Genomic DNA, 15006 nt, shown 5'->3' on the forward strand with positions numbered 1-15006 from the left:
GATGAAATTTGTAAGATACGCACAGACAAAGAAGACTCAAACTCAGTCACAGCATGGTGTTACTTGATAAGTTGTTTTTTCTTTATTTCCTTCTAATGTTCCAACTGTGCTAGCTCCTCTACCCTCAGCTTTTGTTAACATCTATTCTTTAAGACCTTGGTCTTGGCACCATGCAAACCAATGCTTCATGAGTTGTTTGGTTTGGTACCAAAACTGTGAGAGCCCGTTCTCGGGTCCCCTGTGGCTTTACCCAGCAGGTCCGAATAGAGGATGATCAGGACCACGGGCCTGAGTGCCGGTGTCTGAGATGGTCTCCACTTGGCTATGCTGGGGGAGGAGGTCTTTTGCTCCACCCCTTGGCGTCTCTATAAAAACCCTGGGCCAGAGACAGTCAGGGCCCGTTGGAATAGGTTCCAGGCCCTCTCAAGGCTATCCTTTATTTTCTATCTGTTTATCTCCACAAGATTCTCCGCTATAAATCCTTCTATCTAATATTTCCTGCTGCTCGCACTCAAGAAAACTCTGGGGAACTGTGGGGGTGGTGGGTAAATGCCCCACACAAAACAAAGTTGTTTCACCTTTGACCTAGTCATCACAGGAACTAGAAACAATGAAATCCCTGAGTGTTTCTGTGGAGGAGAAGGTCCGGTGTCCTGCCTAAAGTCCTACTGTCAAATAAGCCTGCAGGACAATGTCTAAAGGCCTGAGTGCTTTTCCTTTGAGGAAAATGTGGGATGGGATTGTTTGTATTCGCACACCATGCCCATTCCCATAAGGAACGTAAGAACTGTCACCAGGCAGGCTTTGGGAGGTGAGCTGAGCACGGTGCTGGGCTGGGATGCACACGTTCAGTTCTGGGTGCTGAGACAAACTTGTGTGCTAGAACATGAGTGAGTTAAGGATGGAGACAAAAGTGGGTTCCAGAAGCAGAGCAAGATGCCTAGGAACGCTGTGTGGAACAGGAAGAAAGTATTAAAAGGAAGACGTCCTGTACTGACAAGCGAAGAACATTTGCAGACCAGAATGTTCTGTAAGGAAGCTCAAGAAAGTTTGGCAGGATATTCATAGTAAATCCTCCCCTCCATGCATCCCCTCCCCACAGGAACATCTCTACTCTGTGTTGTCTCACCCACAAAAGCAGATTCATCTTATAAAAGTCAGGGGAAAACTGAGGTCTCTGGCTCTGGACTGGCTCAGGACAAGCACTAGAAAGAGGCTGGGATTGCTCATGTGGGTTGTTGACTGGATCTGAAATCAACTTAGAAACAGGCCCTTGACCCACATCAGCACCTGGTCATATACGTTAATCAAGGTAAGGAGACTCATCTACTATGGATAACACCATTTCCTGGGTGGGATCCTGGACTGTATAAATAGAGAAGGAGAACTTAGGACCAGCTTGCATTGACCCTTCTCAGCTTCCCAGCTCTGGACACGGTGTGACCAGTCCCCTAAGCACCTCCTGCCAGGACTTCCATGCTGAGCTTACCCGAGAACCGTGAGCTCAAATAAACCCTTCTCCCTTAAGCGACCTTTGCCAGGGCATTTTATCACAGGAGCAGGAAATGAACTAAGACAGAGACAGACACACACGAGGCAGTATGGGAACCCCAGACCTCTCTGTGTCAGCTCCCGAAGGTTTAGGTGTGAGAAGAACAGAGGCCTCGGTTCAGTCAGTGCAGACTTAGGATTCCTGCATGACCAGAGATCAGTATTGACTCCCTCTGACCTTGCTTTTTCCCTCTCTGAGACAACGGCTTCACATCTGTGAGGGGGAACAGCATGACAGACAATGTGGGAGTGATCATGGGTTTTCTATTTTTGTTTTTGCTGCTGTCAACATTGAGTCAAAAGAAGCTTGACTCAAAAAAAATAATATGTGACCTTTTTGTACATGTGGCTCTTGTTGCCTCTGAGTCTTATTTACAGCTACTGCCTCAAAACACATGCAAGAGATGGGGCTACAGGAGAAGGTATTCCCTATTCCCTGTATTGGGCCACCCATCTTCCCATTACAATTTCAGTGTGTGGTGGCAGTTGGTACCTTTCCCTCCACTGCCATGCTTCCAGTGTCATAGAGTCATGTGACCATCAACTGGACCAATCTTAGTGTTCATCGCACTCATCAGAACCTGGCTGCCTCTGGATCTGGTAGTGATGTTAATGTCTAAGGAAACTCTTTTCTCATCACCAGATAAGGTAACTGGACCAATCACCATGTTTACAAGGAGAAGTCACCTCCCACACCTGCCCAGAAGCATTCCCACTTGACACCTAAAGAGAGTGAGATTCTGTTTACATCCTAGTGAGCAGCCCAGAACAGCACCCACACAGCCTGGCCAGCCCTTCTTCTGTACCCTGAACTCAGGGGACAAGCAAGCCACTGGCACTGGTTGGGCAGCCTGAGCGCATCAGAGCCTCGAGGCACAGGCCCTCACTTGCCTGGGGAGGTAAAAGCCAGCTTTAGCCTCCTCCTCTGGAGTCCTACAGACCCCGCCAGGACAGTGGAAGCCCTATGGCATCATCGATGGAAAGGCAGCCTTGGCTCCAGACACGAGGCTCCAAGCATCCCTAACAAACAGGCAGACACCACAACCTTCAAATAAGTCTCGGGTCCATCAGAGCTCACGGACATCTCACCTTTTCCCTCCCCTCTTATAACTTTTGAGGACACCACGCAGATCTTAGGTTGCTAAGGCCCCCAGGATTAGCTGATGGGTGGTTGTTTGGGCTTTACAAAGAGGAAAAGAGGTGGTGTGTCAGTTGTTATGTCCAAGAACAGGGGGTTTGCAAGTAAGAAATGCAGTGCTCCTGGATTTCCAGTCACTACTCGGGAATTAACCAGCTCTCCAGGTCCCCAGCATGTAGGTTTTACAGGATACTGTTTAAACCTGAGGGAAGAGGAAATTCTCACTGCTCTACTAACAAGAGCCACCAAAAATCCTCAGTAAATTAAGCAGGCAATTAACTGTCCATCGGCTGAACAGATAAGCCCTATGGGCTTTCTGGTCTGGTTACGTATTTTAGCACCTTCTTTAGAAACACTTCATATGATATCTCTGTCTCACCAGAAGTACTCACTGATAAGATTCAAGGTAAATTATGCAAAATGAAATATTGACTGTACACGAGAGCAGCAAACAGCACACAATATTGCTGCTGAGGTACTAATGGGGTCAGCAGTGCACACAGCATCACTCTCCAGGTGCTGATGTGGGTCAGCAATGCACAGAGCATCACTCTCCAGGTGCTGATGTGGGTCAGCAATGCACAGAGCACCACTGCCCAGGTACTGATGTGGATCAGCAGTGCACAGAGCACCACTGCCCAGGTGCTGATGTGGGTCAGCAGTGCACAGAGCATCACTGCCCAGGTGCTGATGTGGATCAGCAGTGCACAGAGCACCACTGCCCAGGTGCTGATGTGGATCAGCAGTGCACAGAGCATCACTCTCCAGGTGCTGATGTGGGTCAGCAGTGCACAGAGCATCACTGCCCAGGTGCTGATGTGGGTCAGCAGTGCACAGAGCACCACTGCCCAGGTGCTGATGTGGGTCCGAAATGACACACACAGAGCATCTCTGATGGGGTCAGCCACACAGAGCACCACTGCCCAGGTGCTGATGTGGGTCTGAAATGACTGGGGTCAACAGTGCACACACAGAGCATCTCTAATGGGGGTCAGCCACACAGAGCACCACACTACCAAACTGACATAGGATACCGGACACACTGACTTGCTCTTCCTGCTACCAGTCCCATCCTGCAGAGTTCAGTCTGCTTTGTAGGGACTCTTGTAAGTCAGGGATAAAGCCCCCTTGAAACTGCAAAACCAGCACAAACCAGTACCCCACTGCCACCCTCCTGGCAGCTTGCCAAGCGTGCTGTTTTAAAGTTAGGCGTTAGGAGGCAGCAAGGGCTCAAAACCATGGGCAAAGAGGTGGCTTTGGGAAGTTGGGAAAGAACAGGCCTGTCTGAAGCAAACTTCTGGGAACGCAGATTCCATGTAAGGAATAGTTAGAAGGGACAGGGCTAGTCCTTGCCAAGACTCGTGTGAGATTACCTGAGTCCTGTATTCTGTGTTTCCTAATCTCTATTTAAAAACAAAACAAAACCAAAAAACCTCCAGCCAGGGACCTAAAGGGTTAAACAGCATTAAAGCCCCTGGATTCATGAGTTGGTTTGCTCTAAGCTCTGGAAGCAGGAAGGCTGCCTCTGTGGGGTTTGGGGTTCCCCCTTCCCCCTGCCGCCTTGCTTTGGAAATGTGATCTTCAGTATAAACACCCTTCAAGCCACCTGAGACATTAGAACTGGCTGAGCACCCTTGCTCCATTCTGACTGAGCTATTTCTCAAACTTACAATAACATTGTGGTTATGTACATATGCCAATGTCCCATTTGCCTTTTTAAAAATTACCTGTGGCATGTGCTCTAATCCAAGGTATAACGTTTCAGATAACAAATCCGTCTGATTTTAAGGAAGTTAAAAAATGCACTTTTCACTTTCTCAAAGGGGAAACTACTTTTGTATTTTAATTACGGTTCACTGAAATATTTAAATGACAAGAAATTTTGCTTAAGTTACCTTTAGAATTGTTTGACTTTTCATACAGAAGCAACTCTCGCCTCTCTCTGGATGTTTATCATGAGGAAATAAGCTCACGTAATTTACACAACAATTTTACCTCGTGCATAAATGGAGAGAAATCGTGATGACTGTGAATTAAAACTACAGGGTACAATGGTACACACAGAAGCATCTCCGGAGCCTGAAATGATGTTCACGCTGAATCTTAAACTGCTTTGCTAGCTAGGACGCGTGAGTTCCATGCCACACAAGCTCAGCATCACACAGTACACAAGAGGAAGCATCAGGAAGAACGTTCATTGTCACCACGGAATATTGTAAAGAACAGCTAAGTCGCCCAGAATTCGCATCAAACAACGCAAATATGGCAGGAAACGCACTTCCCTTCACGACATGCGTGCTTATTCCAAACTCCTGCCGCAATCAAACCTCGGCTCGACTGCAACCAGCTCAGAGCAGGGACAGAAGAAAACGGCATGCATTACTTACTGTTCTTAAGACGTTTATCTGCATCCTTCTGGTTCCAGTGGGTGAAAAGGGGTCAGTGCCACGGAGAAATCTAGCAGGCAAAAAGAGGGGAAAGCAAGTGTTAGTCGTCTGTAAATTCACATCTCCGGGTTTTCCTGAGGCAGCCCAGCACAAGCACAGAAAGAAAAAGTTGGAGGAATTACCACACCCTCGGCAGGCGACATTCTTTACAATGGAACGGAGCTCCAAACTTTCCCAGCTCAGTCTGCTGAGCCTCGTGTACTGCAGACATCCAACTTCGGCCCCACTGGTGACGACTGAGTCCACAGAACCACGGTGACTTCAACTCCCCGTCCACTGCTCCCCACTTCTCTCCCCTTCTCCATTCACTTTTTTCCTTCCTACGAAAAGCTCATAGGTCTGTTCTCAGTGCCCCCCTAGCCAGGCCTGGCTTTGAAATGCATTTCAATCTCTCCACACAGACGGCTTTCATTGCATTTAGAGTCCCACTAAGGCCCGGCTTTAAAAGCTACGGATTCTTTCTTTCTTTAGCTTTCCCCACAAAGGAAGGGTATTTTGTAAATTACCAGCTCGTTCAGATCAACAAAAGGTACTTTCATAGAAAGCCCCATTTCATTTTGCTCAAATTTGATTACAAGGATGGAGAAAAGGGAAGGAAGTCAAAAAGAAAACCCCAGATGGCTTTTCCATTCATCGCGGTGAATGAGCTTTATCTCTGCCTTTTGAAACCGCAGCCGTGGAAAGCATTTCTGTTGGCTTAAAAAACTTGACAAAAATTATTGGTTTGCCATTTCTCATGCAACAGCCATTGGGAACTGGATGAAAAGACTTTTTCATGGGATCGCCTGCTTGGATCAAAATAATGGAGATTAGGTATTTCATTATAAATTACAGTGGGAGATAGAGCGCCTGTCATATTAATAGCTACCTGCTCATGGCCTTCAATGTAGCTGTTCTCCTAGACAAAGGACCAAGAGGGTTGTCTATTGAGCTTGTACTTTAGTCCTGATCAATTTTCTATCATCAAGGCAAAAGGTGAGATGCCTAACAAAGACATTCACACATGAGTGACCTCATAAGCCTATAGATAAAACAGCTTAAAGAGGCAAAATACATCCTGAAATTATGGATGATAAACTACATAAAGATGGAGGAGAAGACAGAGCGGAGAGTGGGAGAGGAGCGCAGAGCTCTGTAATTCTCTTCTTTCGGCCAAATGGACACATTAAAAGCGACTTGTTTTCAGCTGCAGATAATTGCAGCCTGTGGTTTGCAGTGGTCGCTGGAAATGCTTCCGCCTACTCCTTTTCCCCCTCGGCACAGTTTCAGACATTTCATTCGCTATTAACAGCAGCATTGTGTTCAGGCTAAGGCTTCTACCAAGAGTCGCACTTAAAAACGAAAAGATGGAAAGGAATTGCAAACAGCACCGGCTTCACACGCTGTGCTGTGGAGGGACTGTGCTTGCTCTCTACTCCAGGTCACTGATCAGCATGGCAATTCTGCCAGGAATCTAAACAAGCAGTTTAGAGTCTATGCTGCACCTGTAATTAAAACACCAAACTTTAACGAAGTACAGTGAAACATGGGACTCATGAAGATTCTCTCAAAAAACCAGAGAAAACAAACTCCTTCGGCAGAGACCCAGAGAGAGATGGATGATTCTGTTTCATCCAATCACAAGGGATATTTTATATTTCCAATCAAAGCCACGCAAATGACCGCAGATGTTACTCATGTCCTTTATCCTCTGCTATTGCCGAAAAATTGTCCTCAACTTTCCCAAATAAAAACAGGGTGAGGCTTTCTGCCCACTAGTTCATTGGTCCTTGAATTCAGGGTGATAGTAAAGAAAGCATCTTTCAGGCATTTAAAAAGCCAGGGTTCACTTGCCCCCATCACCTGGAAATACAGCCCCAGTCTGACAGTCTATGTCCAGTACATACACCTAATGCTAGGTTAAAATATATGTGAGCAGGAAAAATTTCTGTGCTAGTTTAAACCAAAGAGCAATATAAAGCTATTAATATAAAAGGGCATTTAACTGCCTAAAAGCTTGAGAAATGCCATAAATATTGGCCATGGCAGCAATTGTCAAAATAAGGCCACATCTGGATGGACACCTGTGACAGGTATAATGACTTCCAGACCTTGGACATGAGTGGCTGTAGTGTATACTCACCCACATTAGTAATTTCCTATCTACAGTAATAATACAGGAAGTTCATTTATGTATGGTCAAGAAACAAGAATACAATAATCTTTGCTGTATTCCATGACTCCACATTGTCTCAGACCACACCATTTTTGTTTGCTTTTCAGAGAGCCCTGGAGCCTTAGACTTTCTTAACCATTCAGAGAGAGAAAAAATTGAAGATTGTTAGCTGGTAGGTGCCAGTGAACAGACAGGCTCTTCCAAGTGTGGTATAAACTTGGATTGGCATGAACCTTGCAGAGGGTGATAGTACACATCTTAAGAGTCCAAAATTCTATGTAGCCCTTGACCTAGGTATCCTGCCTCTAGGAACTGACCTGGTAGAAACCACCAGAAATGAAGACAAAGATTACCGCCCTTCCCCCAACAGATATTTACTGCCCTTGACTTCTTTCTTTTGCTGTGATAAGCACCGTGAACTAAAGGACTTGGAGAAGAAAGGGTTCCTTTAGCTCCTATGTTACTACAGCAGTCCATGGAGGAAGTCAGGGCAGGAAGTCAAGCAGAAGCAGAAACCGTGGAGGAGCACTGCTCACTGGCTTGCTCTTCCGTGGCTTCTTCAACTTGTTCTTTTATACAACTCAGGACCACCTGCCCAGGGACACCACCACTCACAGTGGCCTGGCCCTTCCCACATAATCATTAACCAAGAAAAATGTCTCCACAGACTTGTCTACTGTCCGATCTGGTGGAGACATTTTCTCAGCTGAGCTTCCCTCTTCCCAGGTGGCTGTAGATTTTGTCAAGTTGACAAAATCTAGGCAGCACATCTACCAACAATGGATTAGAGAAGTGGTCAGGAATAAAAATTCGAGAACCTGACTCGCTGAGCTCCGGTGACAACAAGCTCATGGCTTGGTCACTAGTCTTCTGTGCCTTGTTCTTCTCACCTGCAGATCAGAGTCTCAGATTTTTAATCCTAGAGTTTGAGAGGCTGAAGCAAGAAGAGGAATTCCAGGCCATGTAGTAGGTTCTAGTTCTGCCTGAGCTACCTGTCAAGACCCAGTCTCAAAAACAGGTGGTGGTAGACAAGGTGTGATGGTGCATGCCTTCAATCCCAGTACTCAGGGTGGAAAGGCAAGGGATCTCCTGGGTTCAAGGCCAGCCTGAAGTTGAAGGTCTTACATAGTGAGACCCTACATAAAAGGAAAGAAATAGGGTGGGAGCTCTCCAATGTGTTGAGATACAGTAAAAGAAACAATCAGCAGAAAGGAGAGCGACTTACAGGAAATACTTGTAAGTGTGCTTCTGACAAGGGTTTGGCATCTAGAATGTGTCAGGAAAACATACTAATGAGCAATATAAAACCAATAAAAATGGGCAACAGACTGAAGCAGACATTTCACAAAGAAAAGTATACAAATGGCTGACAGGGACAAGAAAAAAGACTATCTCACCTCACAAATCAAAACCCTGTATGCTGCTGGCTCAGTGAGTGAAGGCATATGTCACTAAGTAAAGGCACATGTCACTAAGTAAAGGCACATGTCACTAAGTAAAAGCACGTGTCACTAAGTAAAGGCATGTGTCACTAAGTAAAGGCACATGTCACTAAGTAAAGGCACATGTCACTAAGTAAAGGCACATGTCACTAAGTAAAGGAATATGTCACTAAGTAAAGGCACATGTCACTAAGTAAAGGCATGTGTCACTAAGTAAAGGCATATGTCACTAAGTAAAGGCATATGTCACTAAGTAAAGGCATGTGTTACTAAGTAAAGGCATGTGTCACTAAGTAAAGGCATATGTCACTAAGTAAAGGCATATGTCACTAAGTAAAGGCATATGTCACTAAGTAAAGGCATATGTCACTAAGCCTGATGACCTGAGTTCAATCCTTAGTAGCCATATGATGAAAGAAGAGAACTAATTCTCACAAGTCATCCTCTGACACCCCCCACCATGTGTGCTGTGGCAGACACACATGCAAGCACACACACACACACACACACACACACACACACACACACACTAAATGAAAAAAAAAACACAACAAGCTATCACCCCGACATACAGAAAGAATGGCTATTATTAAAAAGACTAAAAATAAGCCAGGCGGTGGTGGCGCATGCCTTTAATCCCAGCACTCGGGAGGCAGAGCCAGGCGGATCTCTGTGAGTTCGAGGCCAGCCTGGGCTACCAAGTGAGTTCCAGGAAAGGCGCAAAGCTACACAGAGAAACCCTGTCTCAAAAAAAAAAAAAAAGACTAAAAATAACAAGTGCTGCAAAGAATATGCAACTGTGTGTGGAAGTTTCTCAAAACTCTTAAAAACAGAATTATTAGGGACTGAAGAGACAGCTCAGCAGTTAAGAACACTGACTGTTCTTCCAGAGAATCAGGGTTCAATTCCCAGCACCCACATAGTGGCTAACAACAGTCTATAACTCCAGTCCCAGAGGACCAGGCCTCTACATGGTACACAAATATACATGTAGTCAAAACATCTATATACATCAAAGTTTTTAAACAAAAAAATTAGAACTACCTGTTAATCTCTTTGCTAGCATACAACTCGAGAAAATGAAACCTGTGCTCTTCCAGCAATAGTATTCAAAACAAGGCTGCCTAGAAAATTAAAATGTCAACCATTATGGAAACATTAAGCTACAAATATACGCCATGCTTTTTAAACTATCTCGTCAACCTTTGTGGCAAGTCTTGTGATGGGCTCTGCTTCTTAATCTAGTGTGAGATGCATTTTGAACTTATGTGTCATGAATTGCCTTTTTTGAAAATGTTACAATGTTTGGACCATTGAAGTTAGTTGTAAGATCTGGCTGAATTAGCCAAGTTTATCTGTGCTAACCAAAACTTAAAAACATTTGCATTTACGCAGAGCTATTAATGGAGCCAACCAAGCTCATTGTAATGTGCTTAAGCAATGAAACAATTTTAACATTAGCTTGATGTAATTTGTTGGAAAGACAAGCGGTATGTGGTGACTAACCTCGTAGGGTCTGGGTAAAACTCTGTAGAGAAAGCTGAGGTGCTGGAGAGAAGGTTTGCAAGCATACATACGGATCTGAGTTTGGAGCCAGTGGCCATGTGAAGAACTGTGTATGGCCACATACAAGCACCCTGAGGGCAGAGACAGGAGCATCACAGTGCTTGCTGGCAGCCAGTGGAGCTCCCGATTCAGGGAGACACTGACCTGAGCTCGGGGAAGCTCACTGACTCTAGACCGACAGCTAGGGAGCCTGCATGGGACCGACTTGGGCCCTCTGGATGTGTGGGACAGCTGTGTAGCTTGGTCTGTACGTGGGGTTCCTAGCAAGGGGATCAGGACCTGTCCCTGGCGCTTGAGCTGGCTTTTGGGAACCCATTGCCCGTGCTGGATTGCCTCGCCTGGTCTTGATGCAGGGGAGGAGCTTGGTCCTGCCTCAACTTGGTGCGCCATGCTTTGTTGATGCCCATGGGAGGCCTGTCCTTTCTGAACAGAGACTGGAGAAGTTGATGCGGCTGGGGTGGAGGTGGGAGAGTGGGGGAGGTGGAGTAGATGTGAGTGGGGGAATGGACGGAGAGGAGAGAGGGGAAACTGTGGTTAGTATGTAAAATAAATGAAAATTTTAATTAATAAAAATAAATAAGTAAAAAATAAAATAAAGGAGCTTAAAAAAAGATTATTAATCATTCCCATGTTTGGGCCCTGAATTTGAATTTTGTTCTTCAGAAAGTCCCAATGCTGAATTTTTTTAAAGGATTAATGCTGAAATTTTTAATAATTCTGGAAAATACAATGTAAATTTTTTAAAAAAGGAACAGAGTGGGGAAGGATAGAGTAAGATGCTCAACATCTTCCTCTGGCCTCTGCACACACACACAGGCACAGGCATGTGCACACCCACAGACCATACTCACACACGCACACACAGGCATGTGCACACCCACAGACCATATTCACACATACACACACACAGGCATGTACACACCCACAGACCATACTCACACACGCACACACAGGCATGTGCACACCCACAGACCATACTCACACACGCACACACAGGCATGTGCACACCCACAGACCATACTCACACACACACGCACAGGCATGTGCATACCCACAGAACATATTCACACACGCACACACAGGCATGTGCACACCCACAGACCATATTCACACATACACACACACAGGCATGTGCACACCCACAGACCATACTCACACACACACAGGCACAGGCATGTGCACACCCACAGACCATACTCACACACACACACACACACACACAGGCATGTGCACACCCACAGACCATACTCACACATACACACACAGGCATGTACACACCCACAGACCATACTCACACACGCACACACACAGGCATGTGCACGCCCACAGACCATACTCACACATGCACACACAGACATGGGCACACCCACAGACCATACTCACACACGCACACACAGGCATGTGCACACCCACAGACCATACTCACACACGCACACGCACAGGCATGTACACACCCACAGACCATACTCACACACGCACACGCACAGGCATGTGCATACGCACAGACCATACTCACACACACACACACACACAGGCATGTGCACACCCACAGACCATACTCACACACGCACACACAGGCATGTGCACACCCACAGACCATATTCACACACGCACACACAGGCATGTGCACACCCACAGACCATACTCACACACGCACACACAGGCATGTACACACCCACAGACCATACTCACACACGCACACACACAGGCATGTGCATACGCACAGACCATACTCACACACGCACACACACAGGCATGTGCACACCCATAGACCATACTCACACACGCACACACACAGTAAAAAGAATGGTAGTTGTTTGTCCTTCCTAATGAATGTAAAACTGGAAACTACTCCTCATGTTTTCCTTCCAATTGTAGACCCCCTCCTTCAGTAACCCTTGTCTACTTCGCTTTCCAGATGCATGGCTGCTGTGCGAATTTCCCATGCTTCTGCAAGATGAGTCTGAACCTCACTGTGTGGACAGGTGCAGTAGTAGCCGAGTCCAAACCTCACTGTGTGGACAGCTGCAGTGGCAGCTGAGTCCAAACCTCACTGTGCGGACAGCTGCAGTGGCAGCCGAGTCCGAACCTCACTGTGTGGACAGCTGCAGTGGGAGCCGAGTCGGAACCTCACTGTGTGGACAGCTGCAGTGGCAGCCGAGTCCGAACCTCACTGTGTGGACAGCTGCAGTGGCAGCCGAGTCCGAACCTCACTGTGTGGACAGCTGCAGTGGCAGCCGAGTCCGAACCTCACTGTGTGGACAGCTGCAGTGGCAGCTGAGTTGGAACCTCACTGTGTGGACAGCTGCAGTGGCAGCCGAGTCCGAACCTCACTGTGTGGACAGCTGCAGTGGCAGCCGAGTCCGAACCTCACTGTGTGGACAGCTGCAGTGGGAGCCGAGTCGGAACCTCACTGTGTGGACAGCTGCAGTGGCAGCAGAGTTGGAACCTCACTGTGTGGACAGCTGCAGTGGCAGCCGAGTCCGAACCTCACTGTGTGGACAGCTGCAGTGGCAGCCGAGTCCGAACCTCACTGTGTGGACAGCTGCAGTGGCAGCCGAGTCCGAACCTCACTGTGTGGACAGCTGCAGTGGCAGCCGAGTCCGAACCTCACTGTGTGGACAGCTGCAGTGGCAGCCAGCCGGCTTTTCTCATTCTGTTTTACCTCTGACAAGTTTCCTCACTGCCACCGAAGCAATCCTGTTACTACTGACATCCATAAGTCGAGCATGGAGCCCTGGGTTTTTACCTCTCCACAAAAACACTCACTGGCAGCAATTCAGAAAAGTACTACTTCCATCACTAGTTGAAAATCCTAGCATCTGAGAAAATACAAGCCCAGATTCCATGACACCAACAGAGAATTGAGATCCCACACTGGAGGCTCTGCACTCAACAGTGTCACAAGATCAGAAAGGGACCTCCTGGTGCCTCAGTTTACTTGGACAGAAGGTGTTTGTTCATATGTCCAACCAGGCCCCAGACTTTCTAAGGAAGTTCCCTGGAAGATTGGATTCTCTATTCCCAACCTTTATTAGCTCATGGGTCTAGCACAGTCTTGTGGCCTTCAGAAGGGAGATGGCAGTTGGAGCTGACAGATGCCTTTGATGTTACCCTCTACTCAGCATGGGACAAGCAGATGGAAATTCCAGCTCTCCACTTCCACCTAGGGAGGAAAGACTCCATATTTGTCGGGTGCCCAATGTCTCCAAGGCTGCTGTGACCATAATAATTGTCAACTTGACAGAAGTGAGACTCTCCTGGCAGTGGGCTTCTGACCATGCCTGTGAATGGTTACCTTGATGGTGCTAATTGAGGTGGGGTGACTTATTTTCTGTGTATGGCACCATTTCCTGACTAGGATCCTGTACTATGGGATGTGAACTGAGCAGCAGCATGCATTGGTTCTTCTCTATTCTTAATTACAGATGCAATGTGCTGTGGAATACCAGTTAAAGGTGTTTTGCAGTTGTTTATGCTGTTGAATATTTGTTTAATGATACAAAGATGTAAGGCATTCCTTTATGTTACGTTTGTTTAGCTCTGTAAAGCTGTGTTACTGTGCCTGTCTAAGACACCTGATGGTCTAATAAAGAGCTGAATGGGCAATAGCAAGGCAGGAGAGAGAAATAAGCAGGACTGGCAGGCAGAGAATAAATAAGGAAAAGAAGAAGACGGAGAGTGAGAAAGGGAGGAGAGGAGGATGCCAGGGGCCAGCCACCCAGCAACACAACCAGCCATGGAGTAAGAAGTAAAGACAGACATAGAATAGAGAAAGGCAAAAGCCCAGAGGCAAAAAGTAGATAGAATAATTTGAGTTAAGAAAAGCTAGGTAGAAATAAAACAAGCTAAGGCTGGGCATTCGTAAGAAATAATGTCTCTATGTATTTATTTGGGAGCTATATGGAGGGCTCCCCAAAGAGCTAAGAGTTAAAAAAAAAAAAACAGAAAACCCAACTACAGTAATGTAACTAACTCTCTCAAGCTCCGCTGCTGTGACTCTTCCTCTGTGAAGGACTGTAGCATAGTAACTGTGAGCTAACAGATGCCTTTTCTCCCTCCAGTTGCTTCTGTCAGGGTATCTTAGAGCAACGATGGGAAAAGAAGCAAGGTACTGGTACAAGGCACTGGCATCTGTGCTTCCAGGCATGAGCCTCTGGTAGGCCAGTCCATTCCAGTGTAGTCATGCAGAGGAGAATGGAGATGGTAGCCTAGAGTGGCACTCACCACAACTTTCCCTCCAGCTCAGAACAGAGTAAGTAGACTAGGACCACAGCTACCTGTCTCTCCAGACAGGGAAAGAGGTAATAAAGGCCACCCAAATCTCTGGCCAGACTCCTATACAAGTTCAGTTCAAGAAGATGGGGAAAGATGTCTGCTTTACCTAATTGGAGGTCAACACAGAATCAGAAAAAGGAATTAAGCAAAGATGTCCAAAAACAGGAAAGGTAAAATTTCAGAAGACAACTGTGGTGGTTTGAGTGAGCATGACCTTCATAGGCTAATTATTTGAATGCTTGGTCACTAGTTTGTGGAACTCTTTGGGAAGGATTAGAAGATATAGCCTTATCGGAGGATGTGTGTGCTGACCAGTTTTATGTCAGTTTGTCACAAACTACAGTCTCTTGAGAGGAGGAAATCTCAAATGAGAAACTGTCTCCATAAGACTGGCATGTAGGCAAGCCTGTGGGAAATTTCTTAGTAATT

The 15006-nt window shown here is 46.5% G+C and overlaps 1 long non-coding RNA gene across 2 annotated transcripts in view; it reads right to left on the reverse strand.

Annotated features, from left to right (window-relative positions):
• LOC107401777 (uncharacterized) overlaps nucleotides 1-15006 on the reverse strand; it is a 646803-nt gene that overhangs the window by 532513 nt on the left and 99284 nt on the right. For both annotated transcript variants that reach the window (XR_013051991.1, XR_013051989.1), the window contains exon 2: nucleotides 5077-5146. This is a non-coding gene — a long non-coding RNA (uncharacterized LOC107401777). The remainder of the gene's footprint in view (nucleotides 1-5076; nucleotides 5147-15006) is intronic.

This window comes from Peromyscus maniculatus, chromosome 6, assembly GCF_049852395.1.
Source record: "Peromyscus maniculatus bairdii isolate BWxNUB_F1_BW_parent chromosome 6, HU_Pman_BW_mat_3.1, whole genome shotgun sequence".
Lineage (NCBI taxonomy): Eukaryota > Metazoa > Chordata > Mammalia > Rodentia > Cricetidae > Peromyscus > Peromyscus maniculatus.